Source organism: Peromyscus eremicus, chromosome 9 (genome assembly GCF_949786415.1).
Source record: "Peromyscus eremicus chromosome 9, PerEre_H2_v1, whole genome shotgun sequence".
NCBI classification, from domain to species: Eukaryota; Metazoa; Chordata; class Mammalia; order Rodentia; family Cricetidae; genus Peromyscus; species Peromyscus eremicus.
The window spans coordinates 9,506,681-9,526,814 of record NC_081425.1 but is presented as its reverse complement, the minus strand read 5'-3'; the positions used below and the strand labels follow the sequence as shown (position 1 = coordinate 9,526,814).

At 39.5% G+C, this 20,134-nt stretch overlaps 1 long non-coding RNA gene across 2 annotated transcripts; it reads left to right on the top strand.

Moving 5' to 3' along the window:
* Positions 1 to 633: 633 nt before the first annotated feature.
* Positions 634 to 8,049, top strand: LOC131919153 (uncharacterized). 2 transcript variants are annotated; one of them, XR_009381175.1, is made up of 4 exons: positions 634 to 765; positions 1,353 to 1,391; positions 6,155 to 6,259; positions 7,802 to 8,049. It is a non-coding gene; the product is annotated as an uncharacterized LOC131919153 (long non-coding RNA). The 2 variants fall into 2 exon arrangements; XR_009381176.1 differs by lacking the exons at positions 634 to 765; positions 1,353 to 1,391 and adding an exon at positions 3,255 to 3,385.
* Positions 8,050 to 20,134: the final 12,085 nt, after the last annotated feature.

Sequence of the window (20,134 nt, the reverse complement as noted above, 5' to 3'; positions counted from 1 at the left end):
TTTGCAAGAATGATGGTTGTATCGTGATTGCTGATAAGGTCTTTTACATAGGGAAAATAAAGTCTGCATGTCTTTGCATCTCAAACATGGAGAATTATACTTAGAATGGGCATGCATATGCTGCCTCATCACAGTGACGGAGCTGCTTGCTTCAGGTACACCAGCTACTCCCTTACAAACAAGCTCCTTGGGAAGAGGAGCAACACCTTGCTGGTTCGGAAGTTCCTTTGCTTGACATATAGTATTATTCTGCTTTGTTTTTAGCCTTATAATTTTAATTTTTAGAGAAAGAGTATTCAAAGATGAGACATTTTGCCCAGCAATATCTTGAATCTTTAGTGTCTAATATTTCCTATATGAACCACAGAAATATTAAATGATTACCATAAAACGTAACTACCATTGTCTAACACAGACATCTTATTTGGTTTCGTATGAAAATCTTTACCTTGTTGAATGGGCAGGGCAAATTGAAGAAGCAAAAGATGGGCTTCCTGGAGTTCTTTGTTTACTCTTTTTGCTTCTAGAATAAATAAATTCAACCTTCATGGGTCTTTATGAAAATAGTCTAGACAGAGAAACATTGTTGCCAGGTAACGATTATTATAATTTTATCCATTCCATTGAGAAAAATAGATTGTGGGAAAGCAGTGTTCAGTAGCTTCATTCTGGATTCCAGCACTGGCATTCCCCATATAGTTAGTCTACCCATCACCCGCATTAATTCCACACTTCCTGGCCGGTTACACATGCAGGATGATAAAGGTGAGTTCAGAGTGAAGGTGTGTTACAGTGTGTCACTCTCTGCTTCACTTTCCTGCATCTTTACTCTGATGACTGTGTTCGCCTGACTATATCCTGAGCTTAGTTTCCCACCATTTCTCTTCTTGCCTTGACTTTTGTTCCATTCTGAGTCCTCCAGCTTTCTTCTGCAGTCTACAGGAAGTATAAAGGTGTTATTTATTCCATATCTCTCCTCTTATGTTGTTAGCAGAGATGAAGAAATCAGGTGGGACCTTCGTTTTTGTTGCCTGGAAACCTCAGATCATGGACTTTCCAGGGTTGCAAGGAGCAGTGTTAGCAACTTGAGAGCCACGCTTTACCTTTTCTCAAGCTCTCTCTCCACGTTTGAGAGCCCCTTTACCTCCAGCTTCCTGGGGCATTTTCCCTACTTGTCATTTTCTTACTCGAACATTGCTAAAGAACTTTAACTTTTACACTTTGTTATAACACCTAATATCAAATGTCGTCCCAGTTACTTTTGCAACCCAGTAAGTCACCTCTGAATTCTCACATACTCATGGCTCGAATGTTTAGAAAGATACAGATTGAATGCATTTTTTTCTTCACAGTGCTTGAAGTCTTGGCTGAGAATAATTGAACAATGAGAGGTAACACAGATAGCTGGAAGCTGGAATCATCTTGCGTATTCTTCACTCATGTGTCTGGTGACTGGTCTGGGGAAACATGAAGTCTAGAGCCTGTCTGAGGCTTTGAAAACGTTTTTTTAATGCAGCCTCTTCATGTGTTTGGGGGGAATTTGGAGTTCTTAAATATCAGGTCAGAGTTCTGAAAGTAGTGCTCTAGCCCCAAAGCAAAAGTTGCATGAACTCTTAGGACCTGGTTTTGGAAAGCACATGCTTCTACTTCCATTGCTCTATTGCTTAACACAGTCAGTGTGTCCAGGTTTAAGATGAAGGGTCGTGGACATGTCTTCTCCATGAAGGGTATCAGGTCATTTGTGGCCATGTTCTTAAGACATCCTATTGGGTATTCAATATAAGCAACAAATATTAACAGTGAAGCAAAAAGATGATTCTCAAAATAAATAAAAATAATAGTGATTATTTCCTGAAGAGGAGACCACTTTCCCCAAAACTCTGGGAGGCCAAAATTCAGCAAGTGGTAGGAACTTCAAAATATCTTAGAGCGCTGAGTGCCTTTAAAAAGCTGTGGGCAACCGGGCAGTGGTGGTGCACACCTTTAATCCCAGCACTCGGGAGGCAGAGGCAGACAGATCTCTGTGAGTTTGAGGCCAGCCTGGTCTACAAACCGAGTTCCAGAGAAACCCTGTCTCAAAAAAACAAAAAACAAAACAAACAAACAAACAAAACAACAACAACAACAACAAAAAGCTGTGGGCTATATGTGGTTTCCTAAGGTTAACTTTACGGAAGAATTTCACCTCTGATACCACTTTCTTAAAAGTTTTATTTTAGGAGATGGCATTTATCATTTAATTTAACTCAGAAAAATATGAAAATAATCACTTTCCCAATGTTCTGGCCAATTGATGACCTGCTGATAAAAAGAAATCTACAGTTTCTAAACTTTTCTGTGAAATAATATAGTTAGGTGGTTAAATCGTTCTCTCATCACTTCCTTTAAAATATTTTTGTTACACTTCAGTGTGTGTGTGTGTGTGTGTGTGCGCGCGCGCGTGCGCGCGCGTGCGTGTGCATGCTCACCTGTACTCACAGTAAGCGTGTCACAGTGCACACATGGAGGTCAAAGCACACATGTCAGTCTTCTCCTGCCGCCTTGAGGGTCCTGAGGATCAAACTGGGGTCTCGGGCCTGGCATCAGGCACTCCAGTAACCTGCATCCCTTGTGCTGTATTATTTTTGTCTTTAAAGATTCATTTTGTTTTTAATGATGTGTGTGTGCATATGCGGGTGTGTCCAGGTGCCTGCAGAGGTTTGGATCTCCTGGAGCTGCAGCTACAGGTTGTTCTCTCTTCATTTTAATCCATCAGGTCGATGTGTGCCGCCCGAATACTCTTGGGTGTTGTGCTTTGCCACAGAGAGGGGCTGGGAACTCTGACTTATTGCTGTACCCATAGATTAGTGTGTCATGTGGTTATCATAGATGTTTCTGATCTGATAATGCAACGCTTTATCTGCCAGGGTATCAGTCTGGGTCCAATCAGGAGATGAAAGTGGTAGCAATTTACACAAGGGAAGTTTAAAATAAATTATTATTAAATTATTATAGCAATAGCTATAAAAATGTCATGAAGATGCTAAAGGCTACCTTACGATGAAAGGACTGTGGCCCACAGAAGGATGAATTGGGGGGTCCTCTCAAGACTAATTGAGATGGTATTACTATAGCCCACTAGATGGCAGAGAAGTTTGCTGCATGGCTGGGCTAGTAAAACACTTGGGATATGGAGCAACAGACAGAAACAGGGTATGTGGTAGGGGAACTGGTGAGAACCACAGCAAGATGGCCACTAGATTCCGATCAGAGGCTCAGGGTTTCCTAGCAACGGCAATCCGTAGGTGCATCGTTAGATGATCAGCACCGAGTGTTTTCGCAAATCCACTCCACAGGCTGACCACAAAGTGGGAGTGAGAATAGATTTTCTACAGACAAGAATCAAGTAAAGTTACTCCCTTCCATTTACCAACGAAATCTACACCTTGTGCATGGAATATATATATATATATACATATATATATATGTATATATATATATATATATATATATATACACATATATTTAGAGTGTTTAGCATGGGCTCTCAACACAGGTGCTGAAGAGCCAATTTGGAGCCAAGAGGCAATAAATTGATTACTGGCACAGAACATAAGTATCTTTGCACACAGAACGTCTTTAAAATGTCTGCTTTACAAAAGGAATTCAAATCCTGTTTGACTCTAGAGAAAGCATTGTCATTGAGAATCTGTATGATATAGCAGGAAGGAAGTAATAGGAAAAAGATAAAAACAAATGTAGAGAATTATATTCACAAATATTGCTCGGGAACACAGGGTCCACATAGCCACTGTAAAAAGCTTTTACTTTTAGAGCTGAGTTTTATAAAATGTTGTCTATTATCTCATTCAGTACCTCGCAAGCCATGCGGTTACAATTGCTTAGTCTCTACTAATTATGAGGTTTGTAGCTTCTAAAGTAAATCATTATCAGTTTATTCTCAAGGAGGCTGTGGTCAGGCAACATTAAGACTTACCCAGTGACAGGCCCCATGCCCAGCAGTAGATGGCCAACACAAAATGAATTTAATGGTATTTTTGGAGGTTTTTTGTCTCACAATGGTCTGACTTATTATTTTTCTTACCTTACTGGTTTTTTGGTCTTTTGCTCATATACCAATGCTTTTATGGGAGTTCTGTGTGTGTAAATGTGTGTGTGTGTGTGTGTGTGTGTGTGTGTGTGTGCCTGTGTCTATATGTGTTTCTTGTGCTTTTTTTATTCCTGTTTGTTTTTGTGTGTTTGTCCTATTGTGGCTTTTTATTTTGTTTAGTTTTGTTTGTGTCTTTTTAGCTGTCTGTTTTCTAATGAAAGAGAGAAAGAAGGAGTGTGGATCTGGGTGGGAGGGGAGCTGCGGAGGATCTAGAAGGAGTTGAGGGAGGAGAAATTGTCATCAGAATATATTGTATCAAAAAGATCTATTTTCAGTTTCTTAAAAAAGACTTTAAAAAATTCTTTTAAAAAAATAACTTAAAAAAGTTATTAATAGACTAATTCTGTCTTAGTGATCATAACATAGTGAATCTTACAGAACTTAGTTCAACATTTTTAGAGAAACGGGAGCAATACTAGAGTACACACAGTGACCAAGAAATTAGACTAGAGTTGTTAATAGCTGGAAATGCATTGCAAAGTCCCGAGACTCTGTCAGCTGACTGGAGTGGACACTTTCTAATTCACTCAGAGAGTACTAGCATCTCTCCTCCACAGTGAGTCTGCAGAGTCTGCAGAACCCCCAGCTCTTCTAGGAGTTTCTCTCTCTCTCCGCACAAAGGTAGTGGCTGCTGTAAAAACTTACTATCTGCGGATGCTGTCAATCCTTGAAAACTCTTCGCTCAATTTTCAAAGATTAAAAACCATTTTTAATTTTCTTATTATTTAATTTAAAATAATGTTACAGGTTTATTTTAACTTTTAAGATATATAAATATTAGGAAGAATTATTCGTGTATACAAAGGTAAATTGTATAGCAAATGACCATTGGACGTGCTGTGTTTTAATATGCTTGGTAGTGTTTCAAAGACATCTTTCCTGATTTCCATAATTTTTTATGCTGTTCAGTTAATCTCAAATTCAACCCACACAGCTTTGCAAACTTACTTAAATCTCCAGTCATGCCCATATACTGCTCCAGTTGTGCCTCTGGTGCCTCAGACTGAGTGTAAGGGCCGTGCACCCAAAACAAACTCACAAAAATCCGTTTCTGCAGAAACAGCCAGAAAGAAAGAAAGAGTCTCCCTCCTCCTCCTCCTCCTCCTCCTCCTCCTCCTCCTCCCTCCCTCCCTCCCTCCCTCCCTCCCTCCCTCCCTCTCTCTCTCTCTCTCTCTCTCTCTCTCTCAACAGAGATGACTGATTCACTTTCTAAGTCCTGTTAGACGTTTTCCAAACTATCACTGTCCACTGGGGGTGTTGAGTTTTTAAACTCTGGGGGTCGTTCATGCGTCAGGAGAACTGAATTGGCGAGGCACTCATTTTCAGGCTGGGTGTGCGGTGCGCCCGCCGCTCGCTTTCCGGCTCGGTGCAGCCCTGCCACCGTTACCACGTGCCACCAGCAGAGGGTGGCCAGGGTAAGGGCTGTCAGCGAAACCAAAACTTGCTGCCTGCGTGCATCTGCAGCGAACAATTTTAGAAAGAAGCCGCCGGGACCAGACAGGATCACTTACGCCTTGATTGTCGTGCGGACAGCATCGAATTAGTCTAAGGATGTTTAGATTCGGGGTGTTCGTTGGTCTCGACGCCTGCGCATCGGCCGCTGAAGAGGAACGCACAGTGTGCTCTCGGCTGCTCCTTTCTCTCTACCATGTGACTTCTGTATCAAATCAGTATACCTGAAGAAGTTTACAGTAGCGGCAATATTTTATGGAACCGAAATACGTGTCCTAACTATTTGGGGGGGGGGAAATAGCTTAAAAAAAAAGAACAAACCTGGAGATCTGTGTAAGGGAGGCAATTAACATGGGAGTTATTGAAGAATTTATTTTTAAATAAAAATTATGGTTTAAGGGAATTCTGATTAAAATGTGAAGGCCAGTTCCTGAGGCACCTCTGTAAAGTAGTAAAAGCGATGTGCTGTAACGGGGATGAAATTTAAGCCCTAAGTAATGTAATTAAAGAAACTCTGAGAGATGATATTAAATATGAAAATTCATTTCGTAGAATAAAAGTCATTGTCAGTGAGCAGGACCACAAGCTGTGCCTGTTTACATGATGAACAGAAAACATCTGAAAGCAAATCTGGGTTAGAGGAATCTGGAGTTCCAGGTAGGTTCTCCTCAAGACAGCTCTTCAGTGCCAGCAAATGCTGTCCCCTGCCTCCCCTCATAGCCCCACATTCGAGATCTGCCTCATGCCAACTACAAACCAACACACATTCCCAGGCTAATACTAACACATTAATATCAGGTGGTATCTCCTTTTCAAACCATTTGTAATGTTTTGCAAGGTTTTTGCCACTGCAAATTTAGATTTTGATGAGCCACTGAGTGATTCATTTTTTCATAGGGAATAGCACTGGGTAGGGTTTTACAGGAGGGATTTTTTTGCTATTTTCAGATAAAATATTTGCAAACGACAAATACTAAAGTCCCTCAACTATTTGTAGTATATACAAGTTTTCTAAAGCATCCTTAACTTTAAAGCTGTGCCAATATGACCACGTTCTAAGTCATGGCTGAAACATAACTGGCAACTAAAATCTTCATCATTTGTATTCTCTAGAATCTACAACCATTGTTAATTTAAATAGATCTGGTCTGGTTATTCTGGACCAATAAAATGTTTAGTTAGCATCCTTTCTCATTAACATCACTTGATAACTTAAACTTCTTTTTTACATATGAAAGCCCTTAAGTTTACAATTATCACAAGTAAACTATAGAGATGTAATTTTTTTTGTTATATTAGACATTCTTTTTTTGGTGGTTAATACTGTTTTCAGTTTCACTTGTGAGTGCCTACTACTATTATAGTCTGTACGTTTAAAATAATTAAATATTTTATGCATCTCTGTGAGTGATGTAGATAAGGAAATACACAGAGATTTTGATATGAACAGTCATGCTACTTCAGATCATAAGGAAACGTAATTTTAAAGGGTTTTTCTTGTATGACTCTATTCAAAAGAAAATATTTAGACTGAAGTTATATGCCCAACATGCTTCACCCTTCTCAACTATTATAGCCACTAATTAGCAGTTGTTCTCTTACTTAACACAGTCAAGCTGTGCACCTGTAGCTAAGCATGGGCTGTACATATACAAGAAAATCGGCAATAAATTCAAGTTTCCCCATTAGAAGTACAGTTGTTAAATAGGATCATTTGTCTTGATCCAGGGTCAGACCACCAGCCCGGGTCCTGCTATGAAAGAATACGTTCATAAATACTTGTCAAATGTAGAAATTGCAGTCTTATACCATCAAACTCTTAGCAAAGAAGACTGAATAACTGAAAAGACACTTATTGAATAATTTGGTATAAATTAATAAATCCTAAAGATTTACCATTTTGATGGTTAGCCTCATTCTATACAAACTTCCACTATAAAAGAAATTGATATTGTTTAGACTTGTATGAAACATTTGGGGAGAATGGTTGAATTGGTTAAATAAATTTTCGTTAGCTAATATTATTTAAATTTAATTTTTATTTGTGTGAAATAATTTAAAGGGATATTATATTTATAGAAAGAGCATTATTTAATTATGTATTACAAATATCAACAATACAGATATGTTTATAGTCAGATATAACTTGTTGATTTCAACTTGATCATACAAAATATTTTCTTTGTTCTTTTCTTGTAGGCTGTACACTTCTTAGACTCACCCACTTTTGTTAGCTTGGGGATTAAGATCATTGTGCCATATTGCCTAAAGTATACTGGAAGATTGAAAGCAAAACCATTTATAGAGCAATAAAATCCAGACCCTCTGAAATAAAATATGCTTTTCAATTGGAACAAACAAGCAATCTCTGTTTTAAGCTCTCTAAAATTAACTTATGTAATCTAGAACAATAAGGAAATAAAATTGTTAATGTTCGAATTATAAAACACATTTTTATTTATAAAATCATATTTATAGAGAATTAAATTGGAAAATGTGTAACAGCCATCTGAGAAACAATAGATAAATAAAACGATCTTCGAATAGCAATAGTCAGCCTTCAACTTTGCTCTACTCTACTAAAATTATACAGAATGAAGATGAATTTTAGGGCAAGTTGCTATACATACAGTTTAGTGTACATTACAAGAATTTACCTTTGAGCAAGGACACTATGTTCAGAGAATTAATTAAGAGAAATGAGACTACATTTCCCCTACTTTTTCAAAGCTGCTACTTAATTTTTCATTTAAGCAGCATTTCAGATTAGAATAAACAGAATTGTGTGTGTTACCTGGCTCTCTTTTTCCTATGGAAGTTGTAAGATTTAATATAAATAAACATCAAAATCCTTTTTACATGCAACGGTACCTATTTGGCAGCAACTTGGGATATAGATAAATCCAAGCTTGTCTTCATTGTTTTGAAAAGTTGAATTTAAACATCCACACACCTGGTGGCAATGTAAACTTCTGAAACCATCATGAAGAAAGAATTTGACTTTACTTGGTAAAGTTTGATACATGCATATAATATGGCCAATGACACTATTATCTAGAGAGATTATGCTACCTCTACATCAGGAGGCATGTCCACCAAAGAACACAGCAATACTAAAAAAGAAAAAGGCAAAATAGAAGCAGCAATAGCGTGAAAACTGTACATGACTCAAATTCCAGTGCTTCGTGGCTAAGTAAACTGTGCTATAGCCATAGACTGGAACACTTTCTGGAACGGAGCTGTATTTGTGGGTATTTAAAAAAATGGAATCCAGGGGCTAGAGGGATGGCTCAGTGGGTAAAGTGTCTGCTGTGCAAGCATGAGCACCAAAGTTCAGAGCTCCAGCGCCCACGTAAAAACCAGGCATGGCGACTGTCTGTGCACCACCACTGGGGGGTGGGAGTGGGCAGATCCCAGGGGCTTCAGTCTAGCCAAATTGGTAAGCTGGAGAGTCAACGAGCTACCCTATTTCAAAATATAAGGTGTAGAAGCAATTCAGGAAGATAGCCCAACAGCAACCTCCAGCCTCCATATGCCCATGTGTGCAAGCGTGCCTATACACACACACACACACACACACACACACACACACACACGTGCACACCTATGAATGCACATGCAACACACGCATGTGCAAACACACAGGAAGAGTTGTGAAAGAAAAGTAAATACTACCCGGGAAATTAAATAACAGTTGAAAACAGTGTGATTATATTGATTTCTATTTCCCAAAGAAGGGAACTAAACAGTGCCTTGTTTAGAAATACATTCAAATGAAGGAAAATCATGAAGAAAAGTGGGCAGTGCCTCCCACCGCATACAGGGAAGGGAGGACTTCTTGGGATGAGGGCGTGTGTGCAGGGTGGAAGGGTGTGCAGGGTGGAAGGGTGTGCAGGGTGGAAGGGTGTGCAGGGTGGAAGGGTGTGCAGGGTGGAAGGGTGTGCAGGGTGGAAGGGTGTGCAGGGTGGAAGGGTGTGCAGGGTGGAAGGGTGTGCAGGGTGGAAGGGTGTGCAGGGTGGAAGGGTGTGCAGGGTGGAAGGGTGTGCAGGGTGGAAGGGTGTGCAGGGTGGAAGGGTGTGCAGGGTGGAAGGGTGTGCAGGAGGCGGCTTCCAAGTGCCTTTGGTGTTTGTCTTTCAACCCGGAGAGAAGGGCCACAGGAGTTCAGGGCTTTGGTTGTCACTGACTGATTGGGTTTTTGTTTGGTTTGTTCTGTTTGTCTTTTTTTCTTCCTTCTTGTCACATATTTTGTTGTTGCAGTTTTATGTATACCGTATTTCACAATAAAACATAAGCATGTAAATGTAGGCAGGGCAGTGGTGACGCACGCCTTTAATCCCAGTACTTGGCAGAGGCAGGCGGTTCTCTGTAAGTTCAAAGCCAGCCTGGTCTACAGAGTGAGTTCCAGGACAGCTAGGGCTACACAGAGAAACCCTTTCTCAAAAAAGATTTTTAAAAAAATACATTAAATAAGAGAAAGAAAATGTAACCACATAAATGGTTAACAAATTGGTAGTAGTTTTTGATTGATTTCTTTCCAAAGCACCTGTTCACCAATTCCTTATATTTTCCCAACCAATAATCGAACCAATAATCGAATGTAAAAATGTAAAAATGAGCATGTTCAGAGTAAACCCAAAGAGAGATTTATTGTAAAGTAATTTATCTAAATTGATCAGAATCAGATTACAATACAGGAGAGATGTAGGGCTAGATTTCCGTTTAACAAGTAGATCTGACTAATAATCATCACAATGTGTCTTTCTTGTTCCTTCTAGAAGTCTGCTGTGCAATGGTGCTTACCTTGCATATGAGAAAAGGGGTGCGGGGGGGTGCTGCTGATGTGTGTTAGGATTCTAACTCTCAGAACATGCACTGTCGGTCCCTGAGTTCCTGTTGCCTCCTCAGAATGCTGAGGAGACACACCTGCTATTCACGTGGAGCCCTCACAACTCACTCCTGTAAAGTTTATGCACCAGACTCCCTGAGCTGAATGCTCTCTAATTTCCTCAGAGACTCCCCAAGCCAAATGCTCTTTAATTTCCTCTGGACATTTAAAAGTGAAGAGTGGCACCAAGTTCTGTTTCCCTTTAAAATAAAAGTCAACAAAAGCAAGGTTTTAAGAATTTGAGGGGTTGGGGATTTAGCTCAGTGGTAGAGCGCTTGCCTAGCAAGCATAAGGCCCTGAGTTCGGTCCTCAGCCCTGAAAAAAAAAAAAGAATTTGACAGTGTTCCATGTAACTTATGGAGATACACTTGTGTTATAAAATAAAGATTCATGGGGGTGGTGATTAAAAGTTTGAAGTCACTTCAAACTTTTTCAGGCATTTGAATTTCACAGTCCATTCTCCTATGTTTTAAATTTTTAATTTTATTCATTTAATAAAAACAAATGCCAGTCCTCACATGCCATTATTATTTATAATTTTTTTTCCAAAAAGACATTTTAATCTCATGAAAAGACTATAGTAGATTGTAAGATGCCAAAATTAAATTTAAATCTTATGAAAATGCAGTTTCTTGATTTTGATAACTTTTCTCATTTTTGCCCCATTCACTGTCCACATTGACAAGGAATGGCGGGAGCGTCCATGAGCTGCAGTGTTCTCAGTCACTTTGATGCTTTCATCACTGATCTTATCCTCTAGCCTACCCCAAATCTTCTGGCGGGCTGCTTTCCATCACTATCATAAAACACCTGAAGCTGGAAACATCACAGAAAAAGCATGTAAGAACCAGGGGTTGGATCAATGCTATGAAATGCTGTTTTCAGGAACAGGATACGTTGCACTCTGAACTCACTGTGGTGTTACCTGCAAAAGACCTGTACAAAGTCAAGCCAACAAGGTCAGCCAGAATCCCAGCAGAGAGCACTAACAGGACTCAGTGACTTACCAAAAAACAAGAGGGCAAGGAAGAGGACATAAAGGTGAGAAGGGATATGTCAAGGGGCTTAGGAGAGGCCAGAGGGGAGATCTGAGGGAATATGATCAAGACACATTGCATGCATGCATAAAACTGCCAAAGAGTAAATAAAATATAGTCTAAAAATAATAAAATACCTGCAGCTGGGAGTTGTGTAAGTAAAAGAGGGTCTTCCAATCACAGTTTGGAAGATGAAAGTCCAAGTTCCACTTGGTTGGCTCTGGTGAGGAGCTCTTGAAGGATGCCCTCTTGGTAGGAGCTGAGCAGGAGGAATCATGTGCCAGAGAGCAGAAAGTGGCCAGGCTTGTTTTATAACAATAACTTTCTCAAAAGGGCTGAGCACAGTGGCACATGTCTGTAAGTCCAGCACTTGGAAAGTGGGCACAGAAAGATACGCTATTCAAGGTCATGCTCAGTTATATAGTGAGTGTTGGAGGCCAGGCTGGGCTGTATGAGAACTGTATAAAAAAAGGTGGGGACCTTCACTTAAGGAACCAAATAAACCAGTGGGAATCCTAGGAACTATGCTTATCATTCCAGAGGGGAGTGATCTAGAGACCTAAAAACCTTACACTCATCCCCACTCTTCAAGGTTCAACCATCTCCAACACCACCTCAGTGAGGACCTGACTCCTTGGAAAATGGAGGTGACATGCCAACCCTGAAGAGGGAGAGAAGTCTGATGAGAGGCTCTTTTCAGAGGCCTCCCTGACATGGGGAGGGTGTGCGCTGAGGGGAAAAGTATCCTTAAGGGAAATGTGTGTAGGAGGCTGTTGTCACACCGCTCTCCACTGGGCAAGTTTGTCGTTTGAGACACAGCAACAAGCTGCCTGACTAGAGTAAGTGGAAGAGCAGAAGGACTTCCTAGGGCGTCTCCCGGGCATGCCATGTGTTCCCTAGAGAAAGCAGAGGAGAGAGCTCTGGGGTCCACCGCCCACTCCTGAGATGAAACACGTGTTCCTCGTGACATTTCTGTGTGTATACTGACATCGTGAGCTGGTTCGCACAAGCTGACTTGATGGAATCAGGTCGAGGTGGGTTTGACTCCTAGTTCAGTCATTTGCTTGTGCTGAGGTTAAGAATAGCTGTGTCTTCTCTGAGCTTCCGTTTCCTCTTCTAGAAAACTAATGGCAAAGTGTTGTAATTAAATTACAGTCTCAGAAATAAATGAAAAAGGCCATGATAGCAATTTGTACTAAGGCATGGTTAGAACTAAACCTGATCAATGTTGTATTTTTAAAATGAGTACAAAGAAAAAATATGTATGTATGTATGTATGTATGTATGTATGTATGTATTATAAACTTAGGTATGAAATATAATATATATATATATATATTAACTTAGGTATGAAAATAACCTACAGAGGAAGGGTGAACTGTGCTGGGTATGGTTTTATGCCTGGGGTGGAAATCAGACAAGACTTAAGAAATGGGCTCTCTAATCTCTGCCTGAATGCAAGAATTGGGTCTCCTCTTCTTTGGCATGAGATCCTGAGCACTCACAGACCAGAAGAGGAACTCTGCAGCATGCCAGTCCATAAGGGTCCATAGGCTTTAAAGGTGAGATGAGTAGTCCTGGCCTCCCTTTGTATCCCTGTCAGCACTGAATGACCATTCCAGAAGCTTTGGCCAAAGAGTGTTTCTCTAGCTTCATCTGCTTAGTCTATGATGAAACAGTGACCTGGGGACAGTATTTTCTGTGCCTTATGCTGTCAGAGGTGACACTATTGAGCACAGCCCTAGGATCATTGGGAACGTAGGATATAAAGATGGCACCAGGAGCAAGAAGAACATGTGGGCCTAACAGCAGCCCCAACAACCACGTGCTCCACTCCAGTAGGCTGATGCTCAAGCGTGAACTGTGGCTTCACAAAAGCAACTGTGTGACCTCAGAGAAACTAGTCAACTCTGCATGTCCCAGCTTCCTCAACTATAAATGAGAGCTACCACTTCCAGTGGGGGGATCTGAAGTTTAATCTTCCATCCACCAAAGAAATTTTAAAATGCTTCTTTCTGTACACTCTTTCTTTTTAGTAAGAAGTTTGGGCTGGGTTTGTAGGTCAGTTGCTTGAGTGCTGGTCTAGTTTGCACAAAGCCTTGATTCCACCTCCAGCACCACATAAAACTGGTCATGTGGGCATACCGGCATGAGAATTAAAGGTTCCAGATCATCCTTGGGTATATAGCTAGTCCAAAGACTGCCTGGGATTTCTGAGACTGTCTCAAACCCATACATGTACGTATACACACACACACACACACACGTACATACACACTGACCAGAAATTAGCAATTTAAACACGAAACAATAAAATTGACTTATTTGTGAATAAATTCTTAACATGGAATACATTTAATATTTTGAAATAAATCAGGTGTCTTCAGTTTTACCCTTTCATTGTAAGCTCAACACAGATGTGATCTCGTCAGAGAGTAGGAATGGGAGACACTGCTGTAGACATGTTATCTACACAACGATTTATACACTTCTATGCTCACAGCTCTTGGACACTCCCAAGTTCATCCTTTTCTATCAGTTCTTGCTTAGTAAAGCTACTGTTTTATAGAAAAGTCATTCTAATTACTGAGATGTCTCAGACATTACCAAGCACATTACCAAATACTATGATGATCAATGCTTTATATACTGCATGTTTGGAATTAGTCTTCATAAAAGTTGTGACAGGTAAACTAACAAATAACACAGCTAGTGTGTGTGAAGACAGATGCAGAGCAGCTAATGCGGGTCCTAATCAGGTAAGTATAACAGTTGAACACTACACCAGGAAGAATCTGCTGGCCTCTTATCCTGAGATTTCTTTGAGGCATGACTGAGTCTAATTCTTCATGTACAGTTAGTTTCATTGATGAAGATTTTGTCATTTGACCATGTCCCTCACATACTGCTAATGTGACCTCTGAGACTCCTAAGAATTGCTTGTGGAAAAGGAAAAACAAAACTATCAAGTATTATTTGAGTCGTAGGAAAACCTCAGCAGATTTGGGTTCTGGTTCTCCATAATCGTTTACAGTTTTTCATATGCATTTGATTAACAGTATTTTTTTAAATGATGATGTTGGTAGGGAGTCTTTTGTGTACTTTTTGATGCAATTAAATAATTACAGTAACAACTAGCCCAAACAGCCTCGGAAACATGTATAGCTGACATTTGGCATCCCCCCCCCCCCACACACACACACACACTACACTGCAAGATGAGAACACAAAAGACGTTAGGGACAGAACATACTAGAAGGAAGCCTACGAACTGTAGTGAATATTCTGGGGTCTCGAGTTAGTGTCTTCAGCAGAAGAGAAAGTTTTGATTAAGTGCAAAGAACTCCATACATTTGAGTGAACTCATTTCTCATTTTATTTCATTGCCTACTTAAAGGGCAATCATGATTGCGATATTAACGTACTAACACTGTCATTTCTAGATGAAAGAAAAATCTGCAATAATGATATTCTTTATGAGCCACAAAAATTTAAACAGCCAAGTTGTATATGTAATATTTTGGCTTAAATATAAAAGTCCATATGTCTAAGGTGACAATATTTGACCTATGTTGCTTGCTTGTTACTCAAATTTTCAAGCTTGCCATAGACATTCCAAATAAGGACAAGGTTTGTCCTTTTTCAGAAAGTTCGAGGTTTTTCTTTAAAGATTTATTAATTTAAATTTTGTATGTATGAGTTTTTTTTTTTTCCTGCACTCACGTACATACACCATATGCATGCTTGTTGCCAACAGAGACCAAACAAGGACATCAGTATTCCCCAGAGTTGGAGTTACAGATGTGTGTGAGCCCGTGAGGATGCCGGGAACCAAACCCAGGTCCTCCAAGAGTGCAGCCAGTGCTCTGAACCCTGACCACCATTGCTACCTCAGAAACTCATGCTTTAAAGAATCACCCTTCTTTCTTATTTCTTCTTTCAAGTTCATAATAAATATGTCAAGCTACTTCCTAGCTCTTCAGGTGCCCTTAATTCTTTCTCTCTAAAATTCTTCTCCTCTCAAATTTTTCCCATATCAAAGTTTTCCTACCTGCAATGTTGGTTCTTCAGATTCTGTTTTTGCTAAGTAAATTAACAGAAATACTTTAATGTGGCTAATAACACCATTATGCAGCATACAGCCATGAATTATTTTTCTACTTTACTAAGAGAGAAAATTAACAGCAATCATATGGAGATAATCCTTCACCCCCCAAAAAATGTGTGATTAATGGCATGAATTCATTTAGCACATGTTATGAAAGACTCAGGGGCTGGGAAAGAATTTTCCATGGCTGTAATCTTTAGCTGCCTTTAAATTTAACACTACAAATATTCCCTGATCATTTTATCCATTAAGGCTACCTCATAATACTTCACATCAAAGACCTGCATAAAGTTTTCTTCACTGAAGCAGGACAAATTCACAGGCATAGAGAACCCAAAAGAGCCTTTGTCATATGCCCATTCAGAAAGTTCTGCCCACGCCCCCCCTCCCCGTGTGTGTGTGTGTGTGTGTGTGTGTGTGTGTGTGTGTGTGTGTGTGTGTTGTCTGTGTCTGGGGGGTGTGTGTGAGTGCATGCATACACACATGCTGTGCCTATGGAAATTTTTGGCATGTTTGTTTAAATATAAATTTCCAATGGAAATGGAGCTTGCTATATATAATTTCTAGAGGAACACTGATCCTGTTTTAGACCCTGCCAAAAAAGTTGTTCTTAATAGACCAGCTAGAGTCACACCCTTATTAATGGGCATGTAGGTAGCTGTAACCCACAAATCACTGGCACTGTGACTCTTTGGTAAGTTAGGGTTTCCCTGAAGCCTTTCCTTCCCCAATGTTTTCCCCAAACTCCATAAATTAGAGATGAGAAACCTTCATTCTTGAGCCACATCAGTGTAACACAGACAGCAAAACCTCTGTTGGGTGGGAGATAAAGTCTAAATTCATTAAAAGCTGTTCACCTCTCGTCTGGTTCATTCTATAATTCCCACGCATGTCTCAAACTTTCTAGACTTAAATATTCCTTTGGTTTTCAAGTTACACAAATTACACTTTAAATCTAAAAAGTAAAAAATTCTGAAATGGCATCTGTTTTACAAGTGAGCCATTGTTGCCTTTTTAGACTACTTTAATCTTAGTACTTCAATTGTTTTTAGACTCATGTGAAATCCTTGCCTATCTAAGCATGGTTTATTTTTTAGAGTATCATTTACATGGTCCATTAATTTTTTTAATGTAACAAGTATGCCCAAAATATATATTTTTGTGTACTACAGACTTTGAGGGTAAAAGTAAACTACAAGTGTTTAATTTGCCTGTTTGCTTGTTTTCACTGTTAAGTTTTGGAGTGATGTCTGAACTCACTTTGCTTCCTTGGTGGACACAGTTTTCTGCTACGTCATCTCTTCAATGAACTAACCCTTGACCCTCATAATTAGGCATCAACCAAAGTATTCCCCTCAACTGTCTTGATTTCTACAGTTTTGACACTGTAGAGAAAGATTCTGTGTTTCCTTCCATGGAAGCCATTAAAGGGAATTATAAAATTCACCTTTTCTGAAGCTTCTTTGAAAATATGTTGACACTGTGGTTGATGGCCTGCTTACTGCCGGTGTGCAAGCAGGACTTCCAAACCTACCTGGTTACACGCACAGTGCGGCTCGGAAGAGTAGTCAAAGACCTCTGGTTGTTAAAAAGAGTGAGAGTTCTAAAAATACTTAATCACAGGGTCTACTAACACAAGGAAGCATAGTTAAAGATTTCCGTTGATCCGGATTCCTGGATCCTATTAGGATTATTTCACTACCTAACCCACTGCTCCTGGGAAATCAGAGGTCACAGCCAATAGCAACAATACGATATACAATTTTGACAATTAACTGATGTGTTTCCATTTTTCTCCATAGCTTTTATGAATAAGAACAAATTAGCATCTCCCAGAATGAGGTGAAAATCTTAGAGGTTTTTGTTTGGTTTGTTTTTCTCCCTTTCACGCACATGAATACACCACTTAGAAAGAATTCACTTTAGGAAGATTTAACTTAACATTTAAAAGTTCGTTCTCTGTTGCTTTTCTCTTGGTGTCCTTATCTGTCTGCCATTTGGCAGAGGGAAGGGCTGGTGTGAATGGTCTTAGGGAGAAACTGCTTTGAACAGACAAAATTGAATAACAAAAGAAAGATGTTAAAGAGCTAGATAGGAATGATCTAAGAAAAGATGGCTCCCCTCAGCAGAGTGGTGAAAAAATAAACAAAAGACGCAGTCAGGGGGTAAATTCAATCGAATGTGTTAACTGTTGAAAAAAAAGTAGGGAAAAGAAAAGGGAAGTGTTCCAGTTTTTTAAATATTTTTACAAAGAACAAGGGAAAAGAACACTTGTCTACAATTTTTGGGGTGATGGGAGGTTAAGAGGAAAACCCTGGTTGGGGTATCCTTAGTGACGGATGTCACTAAGTGACGGATGGAAAGATGGAACTCTTACAAGTGAGGCGAGCAATGCCAGTATCCCTGTGCTCTTCCCAGTTGCCCCCCTCACGGTTCCACTGGCAAATGTTGGCAGCTCTCCCAACCTCAGCTCTGCACAAACAACTCGGAATGACACACACAGACGAGGGAAGATTCACTTTCTGTATGTTTATTTTAAAAATGTATAGATGCACACAAAGGAACTCTGTATCCTGCATCTTCACACTGCAAGACATTGTGCTGCCTGTTTCCCCATACAATACTACCACACAGGTCCATTCTATGCATATTTCTCCTGAAAACAAGCTGTCTGTGTTATCATTTTTGTAGCCACTCAATGATTACTTGTTGAATGAATAAATGAATTCAGCCACTTATTCATTCATTATAGAACTATTGGATTTGTCCAAAGACGGTAGGGGGCTAAAACAAAATAGGTTCTATCATGTTCCAAATGAGGATAATTCTAAATTCAGTTCAGAGCAAATCTACCCATTTAGAAGTAAATTTAATGTTTAATCATGGTTCTCGGGAATCTTAAGCCAAGAAAGGGCTTTAAAAGAACATAAGTTTATCTGTCTGTCTGTTTGTTTTTTTTACTCCTCTTTGGACTGATGCTGTAGCTAGAATCAAAGCTATTTTTCCCTTACTTCGTGAACACAAGCTCAGCTGTATTTCTGCTACATGTGTCTATGTGTATGCGTTGGTACGCAGACAAGCTCCAAAGTAGAGGGATGTTTAATAAGTACCTTGACAGTCGAGTAGCTACTTTTATGGTGACACTAGCATTGCAGTTTCTAAAATTATATTCCTCTCTTAGAAAATGCAATGTGTGAGGCTGTGACTCAGTATGTATAACTATGATTGAATATATTTTCACCAAAAGACCTTAAATATTGGCAAATAATCTTATCATGGTGCATTTAACTCTATATTAATGATAGTATTTATTTAGTCCCGATTTAATGACCCTCAACTGTTTTACATCTTCAATTTCAATTGTTATTATGAATATCCTGACAAGACAGAAATGGTTAATGTTCTAATTATAGAGACGAAGCAACTGAGAAGTAGAAAGCTACCTGTGATTACAAAGCAGTGTGTCAAACAGCTCAGATGCCCACCTGGGTCTGTAGGTAAGCTCCATTCCTTGGCTTAAACACAGATACGTCATTTCTATTTTAATCAGGGCGGTCCGAAACTGTCAGGTGTTTTATGGATGATCTGAAAAAATTTGAGATGTAAGAATCTTAAATTTCTGCATTTTCAATTTGCTATTGTCTAGAAATGATAATATGAGAATACTTCTTGTCTTTTCTTTCTGCTAGCAACCAAAACAATGGCAACCTTTTTACTTATTGAATAAGTTTAGAACCGGAGAAAGTGAGATTTGCTGTTTTGTTCATGTGAGTGCATTACTACTATGTATTTTAGTTGAGGCTATATCTCAGTATAGAGCATTTGCCTAGCATTTAAAAGGGGGTTAGTTCCCCAGAGTTATAAATGATAATAATAATAATTAAAAATAATAATATAAAGAGTTACTGAAGGAGGTGTGGAGAGTTGGAAATGCTAACATTTAAAATACTGGCTCTTTATTCAATGCAGCTATTCTCATTTGTAATGATTAGCAATCCCATGTAAAATCTGTAACACTGTGTTACCTTGGTTGGCAGTTTATGTCAAAACCACAGGAAATTCCTAAGTGAAAGTGAAAATGAAAACTATAGGAGATGTTTTCAAGCTCAGAATCACTGACTCTAGTTTGGCCAATATTGCTTTAATGTAGTATAAAATATATGATAGTAGTGCTACAAAATATTACCTCACTAAACTGTAGCATTTAATCTTGCCTGAGAATACAAGGAGCTAGAGAAGCCCTTAGGCTGACCAGGAGCCCTGCGAGAGTGCTGTTGCTGGTTCATCTCATCACCCTCCTCATAGTTCCTTAGCACACCCAGTCAGTGCTTCTCACCCTTCTCCTTTTCACTCCAGGGCCGGCCGAGGCAGTGCATTCCCTGGAAAGGAGGTATTTAGGACTATCTAGCTGGAGTAGAACTTTGTTTCTCTTGGTCAGTTTTCCCACATGGTGTTGTGATAGCTGCTGCATTGCATTGACTTTTTTTCTGGCTGTACATCTC